This window comes from Nyctereutes procyonoides, unplaced genomic scaffold (assembly GCF_905146905.1).
Source record: "Nyctereutes procyonoides isolate TBG_1078 unplaced genomic scaffold, NYPRO_anot_genome, whole genome shotgun sequence".
Lineage (NCBI taxonomy): Eukaryota > Metazoa > Chordata > Mammalia > Carnivora > Canidae > Nyctereutes > Nyctereutes procyonoides.
In genome coordinates, this window is record NW_026575049.1 from 21727700 (window position 1) to 21747439 (window position 19740).

Consider the following 19740-nt stretch of genomic DNA (forward strand, 5'->3'; position numbering starts at 1 on the left):
ACAACTCCGCTCTACCCCGCCCGACCCGACGCTATAAAAAGGGAGGAAAGAAACGCCCGCGTCCAGCCACTGCGCAGGCGCGCCGGCCGCAGCCCGCGGGACCTCCCTCCGCCGGCCGTGGAGCGACACGCGGCGCAGGCGCTCTGCGGCCTGGAAAAAAACCGTCGCCGGGAGGAGCGCGCCCGTCTCGCGCATGCGCGCGCATGCGTACATTGCCCCGCCCCGCCCCCGCCGGGGGAGCCGGCGCCCGCGGCGGGAGGCTACGTGCGGTGGTCACGTGTCGGCGGCGCCCCGCGTCTAGCTACGGCCGGGCCTGGCGGGTGTAGGGGCACCCGCGCTCGGGGCGGCACGGGAGCGCGGCCGGGGCTCGGGGCGTTCGCGGTGCGGTGCTGAGCAGAGAGACAGGCGGCGGCCGGGAAACGTGAGTGACCTCGGGGCGCTCGGCGCCGCCACCGTGTTTCCCCGCGGCTCGCCTGCCCGCCGACGCCGGAGGACCGGCCCCGGCCGCGGAGCAGGAGACACGGACCCCCGGCCCGCCCGCGTGCGCTTGCACCCGCCGTGGGCGCCCCGTGGGCGGGGGTCGCGCCCCAGCGCAGCACCCACCCGCAGGTCCGCCCGCGCGCCGCCCCCGAGAACTAACGCCCTGGGCCTCGTGCTCTCGCGGGAACACTGGGGCGCGTCTCCGCACGTGCGGGGCACGCGGGGTGACGCGGGGCGTGCACCTGCCCCGGGCCATCGGGAGCTAGTTGGGACGCCTGCCTCGGAGGGGGTGCAGGGGGTGATGTTTAGGGTCGGAACTTCTCAAGGTCTGTGCATCCTTGCAGGTAGAAAACCAGCTTGCCCACTACCATCTCCCGTGTCAGGAGCTCTGCCCGGAAACGCCCACCCTTGGATCGGTGTGTCCACGACCCCTTATCCTGCTGGATTGCACACGTTAAGGGTTAAAAGCAGGTGGCGCTCGCGCTGGACGTTTAAAAATAAAGCCAGATTTATTGCCTGTTGTGATGGTGACTTCACACCAAGACAAGAATCCAGAAGGTAGATGTGGCCAGATGTTTGGATTTTTTTCGTTTGTTTTTTGCTCTTCCTGAGGCTAGAAAGGAAAAAGAAATAGCCAGGGAACTGTATTAGATGTTTGTCTTTCCCATAGTCTCTGTGGATTGGACGGAATCATGCCAACTGTGTGTGTGACTAGTAACCGTGTGTTCTTGCACGATCTTTTTTTTTCTTAAGATTTTATTTATTTATTCATGGGATCCCTGGGTGGCGCAGCGGTTTGGCGCCTGCCTTTGGCTCAGGGCGCGATCCTGGAGACCCGGGATCGAATCCCATATCGGGTTCCCGGTGCATGGAGCCTGCTTCTCCCTCTGCCTGTGTCTCTGCCTCTCTCTCTCTCTCTGTGACTATCATAAATAAATAAATTAAAAAAAAAAAAAAAAAAAAAAAAAGATTTTATTTATTTATTCATGAAACACAGAGAGAGAGAGAGGCAGAGACACAGGCAGAGGGGAGAAGCAGGCTCCATGCAGGGAGCCTGATGTGGGACTCGATCCCAGGACTCCAGGATCAGGCCCTGGGCCGAAGGCAGGCGCTAAACCTCTGAGCCACCCAGGGATCCCCTCTTGCACGATCTTTAGTGGCGTGCTCTTTAGTGTTTTTGTTTTTACCAGTAAAAAGAGAATTTGGAGTAGAGCTCCCTCTGGATTGTGCATGACTTGCCAGAGCATCCGTCTGGTTAGTGCCAGGGCCTAGGTCTCAGTTTCAGCCCAGGGTCCCTTTCCACAACCACTGAATGCCTGCTGTTAGGGGGTGGGAGGCTCTACATTTGTTTGGTGCCCAGTAACACGTGGTCTCTGGTCTCTTCCTTCTGTCCCAGGTCAGCTTTCCCATACCTCACAGTGACTGTTCTAAACTCTCATCACAGGGGCAGCCCAGGTGGCTCAGTGGTTTAGTGCCTGCCTTCATCCCAGGGTGTGACCCTGGAGACCCTAGGTGGAGTCCCACGGCTGGCTCCCTGCATGGAGCCTGCTTCTCCCTCTGCCTGTGCCTCTCTGCCTCTCTGTCTCCTCTCTGTGTATCCTCATGAATAAATAATAAAATTAAAAAAATAATAATAAACTCTCATCATGGGATCCCTGGGTGGCTCAGCGGTTTAGCATCTGCCTTCCGCCCAGGGCGCAATCCTGGGATCGAGTCCCGCTTCAGGCTCCTTGCATGGAGCCTGCTTCTCCCTCTCTGCCTGTGTTTCTGCCTCTCTCTATCATGAATAAATAAATAAAATCTTAAATAAATAAACAAATAAACGAACTCTCATCACTTAAACCTTTCCAGCCACCTACCTGCCTGTGTACCTCCCAGCCCCCAGTCTCACCTCTGCTTCATCATCCTTAGTACATTACAGGCGCCCAGCTCCTTACCAGTGAATGAACCCGTCTTCTCCATTGAGAAAAATATTATCCCAGACTTTTCCTGAGCTCCCTCCTGATCAATAGCTTGTGAATTTCTATATTTGGTTCTGCCTGTGTGAAACTCATTCATTCCAGTATGTTTTTTAGTGCCTTCTTATAAATTGAACAATTTTTAAAACACCAAAGTATAAGTACTAGATAACTTGCTTTATAAAATGTAGGTTGTTAACCACATAAGGGACACAGATAGCTTAGGTAAGTAGTGGTAGCCTTTCACATATATACAGTTGACCCTTGAACAACACAGACTTGAACCGTGTGAGGTTTTTTCCAATAAATATAGTATTGTATTTTTCTTGACATTTTCTTTTCTCTGGCTCACTTTATTGTAAGAGTACAGTGTACGATGCATATCACATACAGGATACGTTTTAATTGACTTGATGTTTTCCGTAAGCCTTCCAATTAACAGTAGGCTACAAGTAGATAAGTTTTGGGGGAGTCAAAAGTTATACTTGGATTTTTGACTGCTGGGGAGGGGCAGTGTTGGTGACCCTAACTCCCGGGTTGTTCAAGGGTCAACTGTATTTATCATTGTATTACTTTAGTAATACAAAATTTCCTACAGTAATACAATATTTGTCTTGTGAGGCTAAGCGAAGTAGTACATTTACTCCTTAATTACATATTGTAGCATGAGGTGATTGATGCCTTTCTAATGCAAATAAAAGATGTGTACAGTAGCACTTTAGTTGAATTGCATGTTATGTGGTGGAATTCAGTGCTTATGGAAATGACCGCTTTAAACTGGCTATAACTCAGGCAGTTTGTGTGCGGAGCTCCCTACCTCCATTGAAGTTGCCTACGTGTTTAGTGACGCTCCTTATAAAATTTACGAAATGGTTCTCCAAAGATGTGAGACAGTATTTCTGAACTCTGCCTTTCAAAAATCCCTTTCACTTTGCTTAACCTCTGAGTACTTTTATGGTTGCCCAAGCTGGATCATTTTCTCCTTTATGTTCGGTAAATAAATACTCAGACATACTTACTGGTTTACCTACTTTACCAATTTCAAGATGAGATCATGGCAACATAATCTTGCCTTTTTCCTGCTAGAGTTCCGCCAACTGACCGGAACCACCATTGGGTCAGCTTTGCTGCTGTGATCTAGTCATAAATTTCTTGGATAGTTCAAGCCTCGTTGAACCTGGTGAAGTAAATTGCAAGATAAAATCTGTCGAGTTCCAGCTGTGTCCTGGCCTTTGGTTCAGGTAGGCTTCAACTTTGAGATTGGCATCATTCTTTATTAGGACTTACCAGGGGGCATGGGACAACGGGAAGCCTACAGGACTGCTTGCTCCTAACGTTAAGGAATTGAAACAGGACAGGTTCTACCCATCAGCCCAGAAGTGGGGCTGCAGGCATGGAATAGGACTGCCAGAGATCCCAACTTACAGAAGCCACCACCTCCTTGGGATCTGGAGTGACCTCTTTAAAAGTCTAGAAATGCACCTGGGCTTTCCGCCTTATTTTGGGTCATTTGTTGAAGAGAATGTGTGCACTATCCGAAAGTATCTTTTATCTAAAGAAAAAGGAAAAAAAGGTTGAAACAAAAGGGTAGATAGCAGGCAGTGCTGAAAAGAATCACCTGCTTCTCTTCTCATCCCATTCTCCCATTCTCCATGAGGATGGCTTTGAGTATTGATAAAATGACAGCCATGGTCAAGAGGAGGTAGGTACCGAAGGCAGCAGAATGAGGAATTTGGGGTCATTATCACCAGGCCACAGAGCATGGAATTTTCACATAGTTGTGCCTCAAAACTCAAGAGTTCTTAGAAGATACACGTTTCCCCAGACTAGTCAGATCTGAAATCCAGGGTATGATGTGTCTACAAGTACCACCCAGGAGTCTTGTTTTCTCACATTCTGCTTCATGCCTCAGCTTGAACCTCGTGGAAAGTCTTCCTCCTTTAGTTATTGGGAAGACAGGGGTTATCCGACCTGAGAGAGGAAAGGGGATGAATGAATGATCCAGTACGGTGATGAAGAACATAAGCTCTGGAACCAAGTGCCTGGAGTTTGGTTCTTGAACATGTCACTTGCTAGCTGGATGGCTTTGGACAAGCCGTTGAACTCTTTGAGCTCAGTTTCATCTATGAATTGAAGGTAAAGGGCAGCCTGGGTGGCTCAGTGGTTTAGCGCCACCTTCAGCCGGGGGCGTGATCCTGGGGACCAGGATCCCATGTCAGGCTCCCTGCATGGAGCCTGCTTCTCCATCTGCCTGTGTCTCTGCCTCTCTGTTTCTCTCTGTGTCTCTCATGAATAAATAAATAAAATCTTTAAAAACATAAAAATAAATTGAAGGTAAAAATAGTACCTTCATTAGGTTGTAAGGATTAAATGAGAGCATGCTCATAGAGCACATAGTCAGGGCTTAATAAATGGACTGTTGTTAATTAAGACCGGAACACCTGGGTGCCTGGGTGGCTCAGTCTGTTAAGAGTCTGCCCTCTTCCTGTCATGATCCTAGGATCCTGGGGTTGAGTCCTGTGTCTGCTCAGAGGGGAGCCTGTTTCTCCCTCTCCCTCTGCCTGCCACTCTGCCTACTGTGTTCTCTCTCTCTGTCAAATAAATAAAATCTTAAAAAAAAAAAAAAAGACAGTAACTCCTGTTCCTAAGTTCCTTGAAGCTTTTGCTCCTCCCCACCACAAACACTGAAAGGTTGTAAATTATTTTTTTCTAATGGGATTCATGTTTTAAAAGATTTTACCTATGAAATGATAATTCAGTTTCCCTTTACTAATCAAAAACATAACATTCAGACGTTTTGGCTTCTACACCATAACTAAAATAATTGCACCAAGTTCTTAAAATTCCGCTAAAAGTGAAGAACTGTGATGTTTTAGCTGGAGTAGTTTTATTGTTAGATTTATGATTTCCAGTAGGCTTTTGAAATGCCCGAGGGTCAGGGACTCCCTATTATTCTCCTTTACGGGTTCTAGACTAGACTTTCCTCAATATCAACACATTTGGCTTCGTAACAAAAAAATTAATTATTAAACTGAGATTTAGCTGGGTTCTTTCAACACTGAGCAGTGCCTGACATATTTTGGCCTGGAGGTTCCACTGCATTAGGCACTCCCAGCATTTCACATCTTGTGTTTTTGTATTTTTCGTGTTCCAGACATCAGTACAAAAGGATTAAAATAAACTGAATTTTCTAGAGCTGTTACTTCTTTTCTCTTGAGACTCTACAGTCACTGAGAAAAACAGCACATAGTATGTTTAAAAAACTGCTCAGGGTGCCTGGGTGGCTCAGTGGTAGAGTGTCTGCATTTGGCTCGGTGTGATCCCGGAATTCGGGATCAGGTCCCGCATTGGGCTCCTTGGCATGGAGGCTGCTTCTCCTGCCTGTGTCTCTGCCTCTCTGTCTCTCTCTCTCTCTCATGAATAAATAAAATAAAATCTCTTTTAATGAAATCTTTTTTAAAAAAAAAACTCAAAATACTGTGAATAATGTGAAGTAGCATATCGTATCATTTTTCTGGGAATGAAATTAGCTGACAAGATTTAAATCATGGAAGAAAAACCATCAGGAGATGTCAGGGCCCAATGGGGGCAGAGGCAGAAATTGTCTTGGGTTCCAAAGCCAGAGGTCCTTGTGGGCAGAAGCCATAAAGGACACCTTCACAGCATTGAAGCTGAGTGGCCACAGTGGATTTTGTGTAAATGGAAAGGGGGGCAGGGCTGCCAATAAGATGGTGACGTGATTAAGGTGTATGGGTCTTTGAGATGAAGCTGGAGAGACGGCACAAGAGCAGATCCCCTAAATCTTTGGAAAGACCCAACGGTTCTTCCATTATCTTCCATGTCTAAAAGGTTTACTGCATGCAGGTACTTTTCTAGGTGCTGCGGAGGAGTGTCTGACCTGCCTTTGAGGACTCTTACTAGTGCTGTAATGCAAATGTGGTGTTTGTGAGATTTGTCCTAACGCAGCCCACAATCTTCCTGCACCTGGTCCCTGCTTGCCGCTTTACCCTTTGATCCTTCATTTGCTTTTGTGTCTGGACCTCTCATATTCTTAGCCTCCTTTCTGCCTATCCACCCCTTCCCTGCCACCCCTGCCACATACTTCTTTCTCCAGGTCTGTGGCTTTTGGGGACTCTAGCAAAGTGCAAATGCCCATTCACAGTGTAACTGCCTGTGATCTTAGGTTGCATTACTTGGAGTATAACGTTTAAAACAACGTAGGTGGTATTTTCCTACTCTGAGGTGGCACAAGGAGAGGCAGCATAGAGGGCAGAGGTTAAGAACGCAGGGCTCTGAAGACAGGCTGCCTACTTTTCAATAGCAGCTTTCATTTCCTAGCTTTGTAGCCTTGAGCAAGATATTTAATTTCTATGCCTCTTTCCTCATTTCCAGATAATAGTGGTAATTTATCTAATGGGGTTGTCAGGATTAAATTGAAGTTACATGACTGAAGTGCTGAGACTAGAGCCTGGCAAATAAAAACTCCATAAAAGTTTGTTCTCATTGGCAGTTCTGGGAAGCACTCTCTGAAGTAGCACACAGACACAGTGTGGCCAACTTAGAGGGTATGACTATAAGGGCAAAGGGACAGCCCTGCTATCTAAGTGAAGGCCCAGGGACTCGGGGCTGTAAGGGCAAAGAAAAAACTCAAGAGGATATAAAATTTTTTTTTTGAGGATATAAAATTTTTTTTCAGATTCTAGGCAAGCCTCCTTGTGTGTTTACTATCTGTCCTAGTCCTACGGCTTTGAAGTGAGGGACTTTGTCATATCCTGGAGGAAGTGAAAGGAAGTCAGAGCTGAGAGGGTATAATTCATGATCACACCAGAGTCTGAATTCCAGTCTGGCCTCACCATGTGTGACCTGCAGCTGTACTCACATCTTTTGAAGCTCAGTTTATTTACCTGTAAAATGGAAATATTTTGATTGAAAGAGATGACAGGGATGGATCATTGTGGGAGACAGTTCATGATGTGGAGAAAAAAACAAAAGAATTAAACTTCCTTTTTTTTTAAGGTTTTATTTATTCATGAGAAACAGAGAGGTAGAGACATAGGCAGAGGGAGAAGCAGGCTCTCCGCAGGAAGCCCGATGTGGGACTCTATCTAGAATCCAGGGGTCACACTCTGGGCCAAAGGCAGATGCTCAACCTCTGAGCCGCCCAGATGTTCCAGAATTAAACTTCCTTAACTCCCTACAGCCCATTGACAAGTTTTTGAAACAGGCAGAGTGACCTTCCTGTAGAAACTCTGCTGCCTTGGGCAGCCTGGGTGGCTCAGTGGTTTAGTGCCACCTTCAGCCCAGGGCCTGATCCTGAAGATCCAGGATCGAGTCCCACGATAGGCTCCCTGCATGGAGCCTGCTTCTCCCTCTGCCTGTGTCTCTGCCTCTCTCTCTCTCTCTCTCTCTCTCTCTCTCTGTCTCATGAATAAATAAATAAAATCTTAAAAAAAAAAAAAAAACGCTGCCTCGATGTTAATACTTTGCTAAGGGCAAGAGGCAATCTCAGCCCAACCCCCAGGATCCTGTGAATCTACTTTAACATATAAAAATTCCTTTGGAAATGTCCTTTATTTCTACCTCCCAAGATACGTGTTGGCAATCATCCTCCAAGCATCACTGAAGGATCCCATTCCTTGGGTTTTATTGTATATGTTAGCAATCATCCTCCAAGCATATGACCCACCGATACACATCTGAAGGCTCTCATGACTCAGGTTTTATTAGATGGTAATAAATGACCTTTTCCTAACAGCTAGCCTGTCAAAGTCCTGGAAACCTTGCTTCTAAAATTCCTCAGAGACTTAGGCTATCCCTAACCCCCTCCCAACTTGGAAGCATATAATGAGCCACTCCTCCCGACCCCGGTACAGCTCTTTCTGCCCATGGGTCCTGTCCTGGTGCTTTAATAAAGCCACCTTTTTGCCCCAAAGCCATCTCAAGAATTCTTTCTTGACTGTTTGTTCCCAAACCCCAACATTTTGACATCAGAGCAGAAGGGTACCACCAGCATCCCGAGATTTGGCCCTCAACTTAGCAGGTGTAAACTTCTGTTAGTAACTTGCCCAAAGATGATTTTGGTGACAGAATGACACTAATATATCTCAGTGCTGTCGTAGGTTGAATGGCGGCCTGAAAAGATGTGTCTGTGTCCTCTTTTCCAAATAAAGTAACATTAACAAATTCCTGGGATTAAGACTTGCTATCTTTGGGTGGCCATTGTTCAACCTACTAGGATGGACCCAGGAGACAGAATGTGTCCCCCTACTGGTATTTGTTTCTTTCTCATTTGTGTCTGTGTTTCTAATACATCTTATGGATTAATATTCAAAAATACACAAGGAGATACAGGGAATAATGTGCTATTTCATGATCTCAAGGGGGGGTTATGTAGATATATTTTCTTTCTGATAATTCTTTTAGCTGTGTCCTTATGATTTGTACATTTTCTCTGTGTATCAAGCATTGATTTAAAAACTTTACCTGCTGAAAACTATATACCTTTCCATCTCTGAATTTTCTCTTATTTCCTCACTTGAATGTGTCCCCCCTTCTTTGCTTATTCCAAACTCCTCTTTATCTGTCAAAGCCCATCTCACCTTCTGTCTTTTGAGTGCCCCAGCTTTAATATATATATTTTAAAAAAACATATATATATTAGAAAGAGCATGCATGGGGAGTGGAGGGAGAAGGAGACAGAGGATCTCAAGCAGACTCCTACTGAGCATGGAACCCAATGCAGGGCTTCCAGCTCGATCCCACAACCCTGAGATCATGACCTGAGTTGAAATCAAGAGTCAGACACCCAACCAGCTGAGCCACCCAGGCGCTTCCTGAGTGCCCCAGCTTTGGATCGGCTCCTGCTCAGAATCCCAGGGCACTGTCAGTGACATACTCCGTGGCATCTTCATCCACTGTGTGTTGGCATTTAAAGTGAGAGTGTGTATGTTGTGGGGAGGATATGAACATATGAATAGTCTTCCTGTGTACACTTAAGATCCTAGACCAGTTCTTTCCAACTTGTGGTCTTGTGCCCTCCAGAGGTCTTAAAGATGTGATACTGGGTTTAATCCACTTAAGACAATCAGGGACATTGCTGGGGTTGTGGAAATGAGTGAGGCAGGTCCCTGTTGATGGGGATGCAGTCACATAGCCACAGAATTGCAATATGATATGCCAAGTGCTACAACAGAGACATACCCAGGGCGTCTCTGTGTGTAGGAGCGCATACTTCAGCACTTGCTCTACTCCAGAAAGTCTACCTCTAACCACAAACGCACACCCCACACAAGTCTTCATAGGTTAACGTAAATGCCAAATTTCCTTCCTGGTTATAGACTCAGTATGGTAGTTCCAGATGTTGCTTGCTGATGAGATCTGACTGGCACACTGTCTTTGGTTTTTATAAGTGAAGAATTTATAAGTTAATAGGGGTAGTTCAGCAGATGAAATCTTTCAAAACCTGGGAGTCCACTGGGGGGAAAGTGAACAAATGGCGTAAAACGAATCAGTCCTCCAGCAGGCAATGTCCTAGACTCACTTGTGTTCCACCTGTGTTTACTTACTGTGTCTTGCTTGTTCTAGGCTGATGTGTTCCTCTCCCCGCTCTACTCAAACATCGAATTAGTAACCTCCACAACTCAAGATGTGGCTACATTTGGATATAGCGTCTTTAAAGAAGCAATTAAAACGAAGTCATTAAAAAAACAAAACAAAAAACGAGGTCATTAGAGTGGGCCCTAATCCAGTATGAATGTCATCTTTACAAGAAGGAAGTGGACACAGGTGTGTGTGAAGCAGGACAACCAGGTGAGGATACAGGGAGAAGGCAGCCATCTACAAGCCACGGGGAGAGGCCTCAGAGGAAACTAATCTTTCTGACACCTTGATTTCAGATTTCTTACCTCCAGAGTGAGAAAATAAATTTCTGTTGCTAAGATATCCAGTCTGTAGTATTTTGTTCTGAGAGCTCTAGTAAATGAATATGTTGATTGGTGTCTTCTCACATTGAAAGGTAAGTTCTTGGGTTTTGCCGATCGGGGAAGTTCACGTCTTGTCCCCAGTGCATCTGTTCAGTCTCCTCTCCCAATGCGCCCTGTCATGTCATACCGTCTAGCCTCTCAGTGTTCAGCTACAGCTGCCTTTTAAAATGTCAGCCCTTCAGCCCGAGTGGCTCAGCGGTTCAGCGCTGCTTCAGCCCAGGGCGTGATCCTGGAGACCCGGGATCGACTCCCACGTTGGGCTCCCTGCATGGAGCCTGCTTCTCACTCTGCCTGTGTCTCTGCCTCTCTCTCTCTCTCTCTCTCTCTCATGAATAAATAAATAAAATCTTAAATAAATAAATAAATAATGTCAGCCCTTGATGGGGGTTCTCTCTTCCTGGGTTGCTATTTCTTCTCCTGGCCAGACATCGTTGAAAACCTTGCTCAAGGGGATACCTGGGTGGCTCAGCGGTTTGGCACCTGCCTTTGGCCCAGGGCGAGATCCTGGGGTCCCGGGATCGAGTCCCGCATCAGGCTCCAGGCGTGGAGCCTGCTTCTTCTGCCTGAGTGTCTCTATCTCTCTCTCTCTCTATCATAAATAAATAAATAAATCTTAAAAAAAAAGAAAAAGAAAAAGAAAACCTTGCTCAAATGTGTGGTTTGTCAGGGCGCCTGGGTGGCTCAGGGAGTTAAAGTGTCTGCCTTCGGCTCAGGTCATGATCCCGGGGTCCTGAGATTGAGCCTCCCATTGGGAATCTCTGCTCAACAGGAATTCTGCTTCTCCCTATCCCCCTCCTCTTGCTTGTGCGCGCTCTCTCTCTCTGAAATAAATAAAATCTTTTTTAAAAATGTGTGCTTTGTGGGCCCTTTCAGAATTCCCAGGCGAGTTAGAAGCACTGATCACGTTGTATTCTCATGAGATGTCCCTTCTTGGTAGATGACATGCTTCTGAATCATAGGGCTTTGTCGGATCCATCTGCCTCTCTCCAGAGATAAACATGGTATATAGAAGTCTGCTCAGGCTGCCATAACAAAACAGGCAAGGTGGCTTCAACAACAGACATTTATTTTCTCACTGTTTTGGAGGTGGAAAGTCCCAGATTGAGCTCTAGCAGGGTCTGTTCCTGGCCAGTAGAGAGCTGCCTTCTCACTGAGTCCTCATGATCTTTCCTCTGTCGGTAGTGTTTGCTGAGGGAGAGAGAGCAAGAGAAAAGGGAAAGAGATGTCTTTCTTGTCTCTTCTGATAAGATACTCATCCCATTATATCAGGGCCCCACCCTTACGATCTCATCCAGCCTAATTTCTTATAAGGCACTATCTCTAAACACTGACTTTGAGGATTACGGCTTCAACATAATGAATTTGGGGCTCAGGGCACAATTCAGTCTATAATATGTGGTCAATCGGGGCTTACATTGATTTTGGGGGAAAAGGTTCAAAGTGGTGTTAGCAAACACTGGTTAGTCTCTGTCTAGACATGAGCTATAGACAATTCTATTTGAATAAAAAGAATATTTTGAATAAAAAGTAGATACAGGATATTGAAAACCATGAGCACATAGGATAAGGTAACCTGGGATTATATATATATATATATATATATATACACACACACACACACACACATAATCACATGTACAGAGTATTTGCACGGAGCTGTATTAGGCAAGAATACTATAATCACTGTAATTGGAATCTTTTCCAGAAGAACATGTTGTATCTCAGATATCCATAATAGCACCCAGTAAGCCACTTAATCTATGATTTAGCCTAGTGATTTCCATAATTGTTTTGAGACTCTTTTTGCCAGCAAAACTCACATTGTCATAAACCACCAAATGCAAAATAAATATTTAATATTTACTGTTGGATAGACTTCATATAGAAAAAACATCTCAGAGCATGTTATGAAGACAGAGACTAAAGGTGGAGAAGGTATTGGGTAAAATTCCCCATTATGGAGACTACTGAAATTGTGATTTAGCATTTCGCTTTGAGTTTTCTTATAGTAGAAACCAACAGTGTGAGAAAGGAGTAATGGAGAATCGAGCAGTTAAGAAGCTAAAATAATCTATGATACATAAAGCTATGTCCTGAGAAGTTAGGGAATCTGGGAATAGAGAGGTTTGTTTGGTTTTTTAAAAAAATATTTTATTTATTCATGAGAGAGACAGAGAGAGAGAGGCAGAGACACAAGCAGAGGGAGAAGCAGGCTCCATACAGGAAGCCCATTGTGGGACTTGATCCTGGGACTCTGGGATCACGCCCTGAGCCAAAGGCAGACCTCAATCACTGAACCAGGCGTCCCTAGGATAGAGAATTAATCTGAGTTGCAATCTACACAGATTCTAGCTGGAGATAAAATCTTGACAGTGCTGTAGTTTGGTGATTATGATTTTCAGATGAAATGTACAATCTCATTGAAATATAGTGTAAAGTTTGAGGATGTTGGAGGTGATGGGCATATCACTTTCACAAGAGAAAACTGAAGAGGGCATTAGGGGTCAGTATGCTAGTTTTTATCTACAACTTTGATCATAACCCTCAAGTGGTACCAGATAGGTCTGTGAAGTGACAACTGACTAGACAGAATGAATAAGATCATCGTACATTATGAACCATGAACCCTGATACTGCACCCTAAAAACTATTTATAGAACAATATAGGTCTCTGGTGGGAAACCTCACATATTTTCCAGGCTCCAAGTGGATGGAAGCACTTTTGGAATGGTGGGCTACGGACCTCCAAAAATCAACTAACCTTCCATAAAAAAAAAAAAAAGACCAAAGTACATGAAACAAAAAGTGACAGAATTGAGGAGAGAAGCAGATGATTTAATAATAGCTGCAGACTTCAACATACCACTGTCAATAATGAACAGAAAACCTTGGTAGATGCCCAAGGAAACAGATGACTTAACACTCTAAGCCAGCTAGACCTACCTGGCATCTTTAGACTACTTCACCCAATGACAACAGAATGCACAGTCTTCTCAAGTGCACATGGAACATTATCCAGGATAGATCATATGTTAGGTCATAAAGCCTACAAAAGTTAAAATGACTGAAATCATACAGAGTATGTTCTCAAACCAGTGGAACAAGATGAGAGATCAATAAAGGGAGGAAATTTGGGGAATTTAAAAATATGAGATTTAAACAGCACACTCATAAATAATGAATAGTCAAAGAAACCCAGAGAAACTAGGAAATAGAAATGAAAGAAAATGAAGACAATATACCAGAACTTAAGGAAAGCAGCAAATGGCATGTGTAGAATAAAGTTTATATTAGAAAGATCTCAAATCAATGAACAAAATTTCTACTCCAAGAAACTTGAAAAAAAATGGTAGTAAATGAAATAGAGAAAAGAATATAATGAGAAAACCAAAAATCAATTTTTTGAAAAGATAAAATTAACAAAAGTTTAGCTTCACAGACCAAGAAGAAAAGAGAACACTCAAACTGTTAAATCAGAAATGAAAGAGGAAACATCACAACAGACTTGAAACAATTTTAAAAAGGGCTCTAAGGAGTATTATGAATAACTATACACTAAGAAATTATATAACCTAGATCAAATGGACAAATATTTAGGTATATAAATGTTTATAATTGTTATATCTTGTTTTGAACCTTTTATTAATATATAATGTCCTTAATATATATATATATATATATATATATATATATATATATATATATATATATATATATAATGTCCTTCATTGTCTTTTGTATTCTTTTTTGATTTAAAATCTATTTTCTTTGATATTTGGAGAGCCACCCCTGTTTTCTTCTGGTTACTATTTGCATGGAATATCTTTTCCCACCCTCTCACTTTCAGTCTATTTGTGTGTTTGGATCTAAAGCATCTCTCGTGGACAGCATATAGTTGGATCACATACATTTTTACTCATTGTGCCAAACTTGGTCTTTTGATTGGAGTGTTTATTTCATTTACAGTTAAAGTAATTACTGATAAGAAGGACTTCGATCGTTTTCCTATTTGTTTTCTGTACATCTTATAGCTTTTTTATTGCTCGATTCCATCACTGCCTTCTTTTGTGTTTAGTTGATTTTTTGTAGTGAAATGTTTAAATTGATTTCTCGTTTCCTTTTGTGTATATATTCCAAGGCTATTTTCTTTGTGGTTACTATGGAGATTACACTTGACATCCTAAAGTTATAACACTCTAATTTGAATTTATACCAGCTTAACTTCAATCACATACAAAAGCTTTGCTTCTTTACGGCTCTGTCCTCACCCATTTTGGTTGTTGATGTCCGCCAAATTACATCTTTATGCATTATGTGCCCAAACATAAACTAATAATTCTTGTTAATGCATTCATTTCTTAAGTTATGTAGAAAAGATTTGGAGTTATAAACCAAAGTTACAATAATATTAGCTTTTAGACTAATAATTCTTTAAATGTTATGTCTCTTAAATCATAAAGAAAACAAAAAATGCATTTATAAACCATTGCTATAATACTTAGCTTTTAAACAATTGCCCATGTATTTATCTTTATTTCTCCATACAGCTTTGAGTTACTGTCTGGTGTCCTGTGATTCACCTCACAGGACTCTATTGAGCATTTCTTTCAGGACAGGTCTAGTGGTAATGAACTCCCTCAAATTTTATTTATCTGGGAATGTCTTAATTCCTCCCTCACTTTTGAAGGATATAGGATTCCTGGTTGACAGGTGTTTTTTTTTCCTTTAGCATTTTGAATATATGGGGCCCCTGTCTTATGACCTCCAAAGTTTATGATAATAAATCTGCTGATAATCTTATTGAGAATCCCTTGTATATGATGATTTGCTTCTTTTGTTACTTGTAAGATTTACTCTTTATCTTTCAAAAGTTGAATTATATTGTGTTGGTGTGGGTGTCTTTGTTTTTTTTTTTTGTGGGTGTCTTTGAATTCATCTTACTTGGACTTTACTGAGCTTCTTGAATGTTTATATTGATGTCTTTCATTAGGTTTAGGAAGTGTTCAGCCACTATTTTTGCAAATACGCTCTCTACCCCTTTCTTCTATTTTGAGACTCCCACAACACGTATGTTGGACTCTTTGATGGTGTCCTACTGATCCATTATGTTCTCATTTTTTTCAATCTTTTTTTCTTTCTGTTTCTGAGATTTGACCATTTCCACTGTCCTAGCTTCAAGTTCAGGGATGCTTTATTCTGCTTGTTCAAGTCTGTCTTTGGATTGTTGTAGTGAATTTTTCATTTCATGGATTTTTAAAAAGATTTAAAGTAATCTCTACACCCAACATGGGGCTTGAACTTACAATCCCAAGATCAAGAGTTGCATGCTCCTCTGACTAAGCTAGCCAGATGCCCCACGAATTTTCTACTTCAATTTTCATACTTTTCAGTTCTAGAATTTCTTTTTGGTTTCTTTCTAGGGTTATTGTTCCCTTTTTCATATTTCCATTTTGTTCCTACATTATTTTCTTGAGTTTCTTCAAATCTTCCTTCAGTTCTTTGAGCATCTTAAAGACTATTGTTTTAAAGTCTTTGTCTAGTAGATCTACTATCAGGTCTTTTTCAGGACAGTTTCTGTTTTGTTTTTTTCCCTTTGAATGGGTTCTACTTTCCTCTTCTTTGCATATCTTGTGGTTTTTGTTGCTGTCGAAAATTGGACATTTGGGACATCTGAGTGGCTCAGTGGTTGAGTGTCTGCCTTTGGCTCAGGTCATGATCCCAGGGTCCCAGGGTCGAGTCCCGCATCAGGCTCTCTGCAGGGAGCCTACTTCTCCTTCTGCCTATGTCTCTGCCTCTCTCTGTGTGTCTCTCATGAATGAATAAATAAAATGTTAAAAAAAGAAAGAAAGAAAACTGGACATTTGAATCCAATAATGTGGTAATGCTGGAAATCAGATTCTCCCTCTTTCCCAGGGTTTGGTGTTTTTTGTTATTTTGTTATTTTTATTTTTTAAGATTTATTTATTTATTTATGAGAGAAAGAGAGAGAGAGAGAGGCAGAGACACAGGCAGAGGGATAAGCAGGCTCCATGCTGGGAGCCCAACGCGGTATTTGATTCCGGGGTCCAGGATTGTGCCCTGGCCCAAAGGCAGGCGCCAAACCGCTGAGCCACCCAGGGATCCCCTTGTTATTTTTTTAAATTGGAGGCTGTCTCTGTGCTGAAGATTATTAACCTGAGGTGTAAATTTAAGTTCTTCTCAGGTCTTTTTCAAACCTTTCCCTGGGCATGCATGGATCATTTTCTAATTTTTTCCTTATATGCAAGTGTTTTTGAATGTCCTAGTCTTTAATGTCTGGCTCTCAAATGGAGTAAAAAGAAGAAGGTGGGAGAGGAGTAAGTGGCACTGCTCTTTAGATCCTCAGAAGTCCCTTCAACCTGAGGGAGATGGAGTTGCAACAGCATTGGCAGCCTACTTCTGCACCTCTGATTAGAAGCAGCAGTGACCAGAGCTCTGATTAGAAGCAGCAGTGACCAGAGCTCAGATTACCACCATTTGGATTTGGAAGACAGGGTCTTTTTTACTCTCCCTAGCTTTCATCAACTGTGTACAAGCTGCTGTAGGTACCAACTGTGTCAAGCCTCATTTATAAAATCTTTTTCTTTTTGTGATTCCAGCTTGATACATATTGTGTTTCATATGTTCATGAGTCTTTTTCTGCTCTCTGTGTTCTGATTCACAGTATATTATCTCTGTACCAGTAACTTAATTATAATAACTTCTTAGTAAGTCTTGATAACTAGCAAAGTAAGTCTCCCTACGTTATTCAAAGCCTTCTTAGTTATACTTGGCCCTCTGCACTTATACTACATTTTGGAATCAGTGTAAAAGTTCTTCAAAAAGCCTTGCTGAGATTTTGTGTGAAATTGCATTTAATACTATCATTTAATATTACTTTGAGGAGATTTCCCATCTCTAAAGTATCAAGTTTTCTCATCCATTTGTTACTCAAAAAAATTTTATGATTTTACACATCTTTTGTTTGATTTGCCCCTAGATACCTGAAATACTTTGTAGCTATTGTAAAATGGTACCTCTTTAAAAATTAGCTTCCAACTATTTGTTGTGGCATATAGACAAATAATTAACTTTTGGATATTCATCTTGTATTCTTCAATTGTATCGAATTCTCTCCCACCAATGGCCTGTGCTTAATCCTCTTTGATTTTCTTTTTTTTTTAATTTTTATTTATTTACGATAGTCACACACACAGAGAGGGGGGGCGGCGCAGAGACATAGGCAGAGGGAGAAGCAGGCTCCATGCACCGGGAGCCCGAAGTGGGATTCAATCCCGGGTCTCCAGGATCGTGCCCTGGGCCAAAGGCAGGTGCTAAACCGCTGTGCCACCCAGGGATCCCAATCCTCTCTGATTTTCAATATTGGAGTCTTCTGCAGATAATGACTGTTTTGTTTTTTTCATTTCCAATATACAGTGTGTGTGTGTGTGTGTGTGTGTGTGTCAGTGTCGGTGTTTTGTCTTTAACAGCATTGGTCAAGATGGGATAGAGTGTAATCGTGGAAAGGAAGTGTAAAAATATTATTACTCAGTTCTGAATTATAGTTTGAGTTCTTCTTTGACCTGTGAATTATTTGGAGTTTATTTTTACAAAATAGTAACTGTATAGAATTTTTTGCTTATTTTTCATTACTGATTTCTATTTTTATGATAGTGAGTTCAGGAATTGGTCATTATTGGTTTTTTGTATTTATTAAATCTTGCATTATAGCTTAGTATATGATCAATATTCATAAATGTTCAATCTGTCCTTGGAAAGATGGTGTATTCTCCAACTTTGTGAATTTGTCAATCTCTTCTTATAATTCTGTCAATTTTGGGTTTATATGTTTGAGATTATGTTCTTAGGTTAAAAAGAGGTTCAGAAATGTACCTTTGTGAGAAAAATGTTCCTTTTATTATAGCCTCTTATTTCTCTCTCTTTTTTTTTAAAGATTTATTTATTCAGAGAGAGACAGAGAGAGAGACAGAGAGAGAAGCAGACTCCATGCAGGGAGCCCGACGTGGGACTCGATCCCTGGTCTCCAGGATCACTGCAGACAGCGCTAAACCGCTGCACCACCAGGGCTGCCCTAGCCTCTTATCTCTAATGATACTTTCTGCCTTTTAGTTTTTCCTGATACTAAAATAACTACACCAGCTTTCTTTTGGGTAATATTTGCCTAATAAACCGTTTTCCCTCCCTCTGGTCTCAATCTTTCAGGTGCTTCAGTTTGGGTGTGTTTCTCATAAATATCATTAAGGTCCATTTTTCTTATTTCCACCTCATCTGTGATCTCTGCTTTCCAGTGGTAACTTTACTCTGTGTGCAGTTAAGGTAACTATGGATATGTATGTGTTCATTTGTGTGACCTACTTTGTACTTTGTACTTCTTATGTTTTTTTATTTATTTGATTTAAAAGCTCTTTTTAAAAAATATTTATTTGAAGGAGAGAGTGGGAGAGAGAACATGAGTGGTGTTGGGGAGGGACAGAGGCATAGGGAGAAGCAGACTCCCCACCAAGCAGAAAGCCTGATTCAAGGCTTGATCCTAGGACCCAAAGATCATGACTTGAGCCCAAGGAAGACAGTTAATTGACTGAATCACCCAGGGAACTCCCCCCACCCAAATTCTTATCTTTGGTTGGATTGATTGAGTTTTCATTATATCCCTTCCTCTACTTCCACCTTATCTTAAAGGTTTGAGGTTTTATTCTCCCTCCAAATTTAACATTCATTTTGACTTATCTGAAATTAATTACTCTCATTTAGTCTTGAATAATATCAAAACCTTAATATGCTTTAATCCAAACATCCCTCCTATCTTTTTTTAAAAGATTTTATTTATTTATTTATTTATTTATTTATTTATGTATTTATTTATTTATTTATTCATTCATTCATTCATTCATGAGAGGCACAGAGAGAGAAGCAGAGACATAGGCAGAGGGAGAAGCAGGCTCCCTGCAGAGAGTGCAATGTGGGACTCCATTCCTGGACTCTGGGATCACGACCTGAGCCTAAGGCAGATGCTTCACCAACTGAGCCACCCAGGCGCCCTGTGCTATTGTTTTTAAATAGTCAGCTCTGATTTAGTTGCCACATAGTTACCAATTACTTTGTTCAACAGTTTTTCTTACATTTCTCTCTTCCAAATTTCTTTTTCTGAAATAAATCCTGTAGTATTTCTTTCAGTGAAAATCTTTATATAGTGGTATTCTTTTAGTCTCTTAAGAAAAAAAATAAACCCTCTTCTCTCCCTCATCATTGCACTGACATTTAGCTGGAAAGGGAATTCCAGATGGACCTTTATTATCTCTCAA

The 19740-nt window shown here is 42.2% G+C and overlaps 1 long non-coding RNA gene across 3 annotated transcripts; it reads left to right on the plus strand.

The window, feature by feature from the left end:
• Positions 1 to 235: 235 nt before the first annotated feature.
• LOC129511930 (uncharacterized) lies at positions 236 to 18615 on the plus strand. Of its 3 annotated transcripts, XR_008664942.1 has the most exons (5): positions 236 to 609; positions 825 to 1038; positions 3525 to 3679; positions 10023 to 10247; positions 18372 to 18615. It is a non-coding gene; the product is annotated as an uncharacterized LOC129511930 (long non-coding RNA). The 3 variants fall into 3 exon arrangements; XR_008664940.1 differs by lacking the exon at positions 18372 to 18615 and having other exon boundaries at positions 10023 to 10379; XR_008664941.1 differs by lacking the exon at positions 18372 to 18615 and having other exon boundaries at positions 236 to 421; positions 10023 to 10379.
• The last annotated feature ends 1125 nt before the right edge of the window (positions 18616 to 19740 follow it).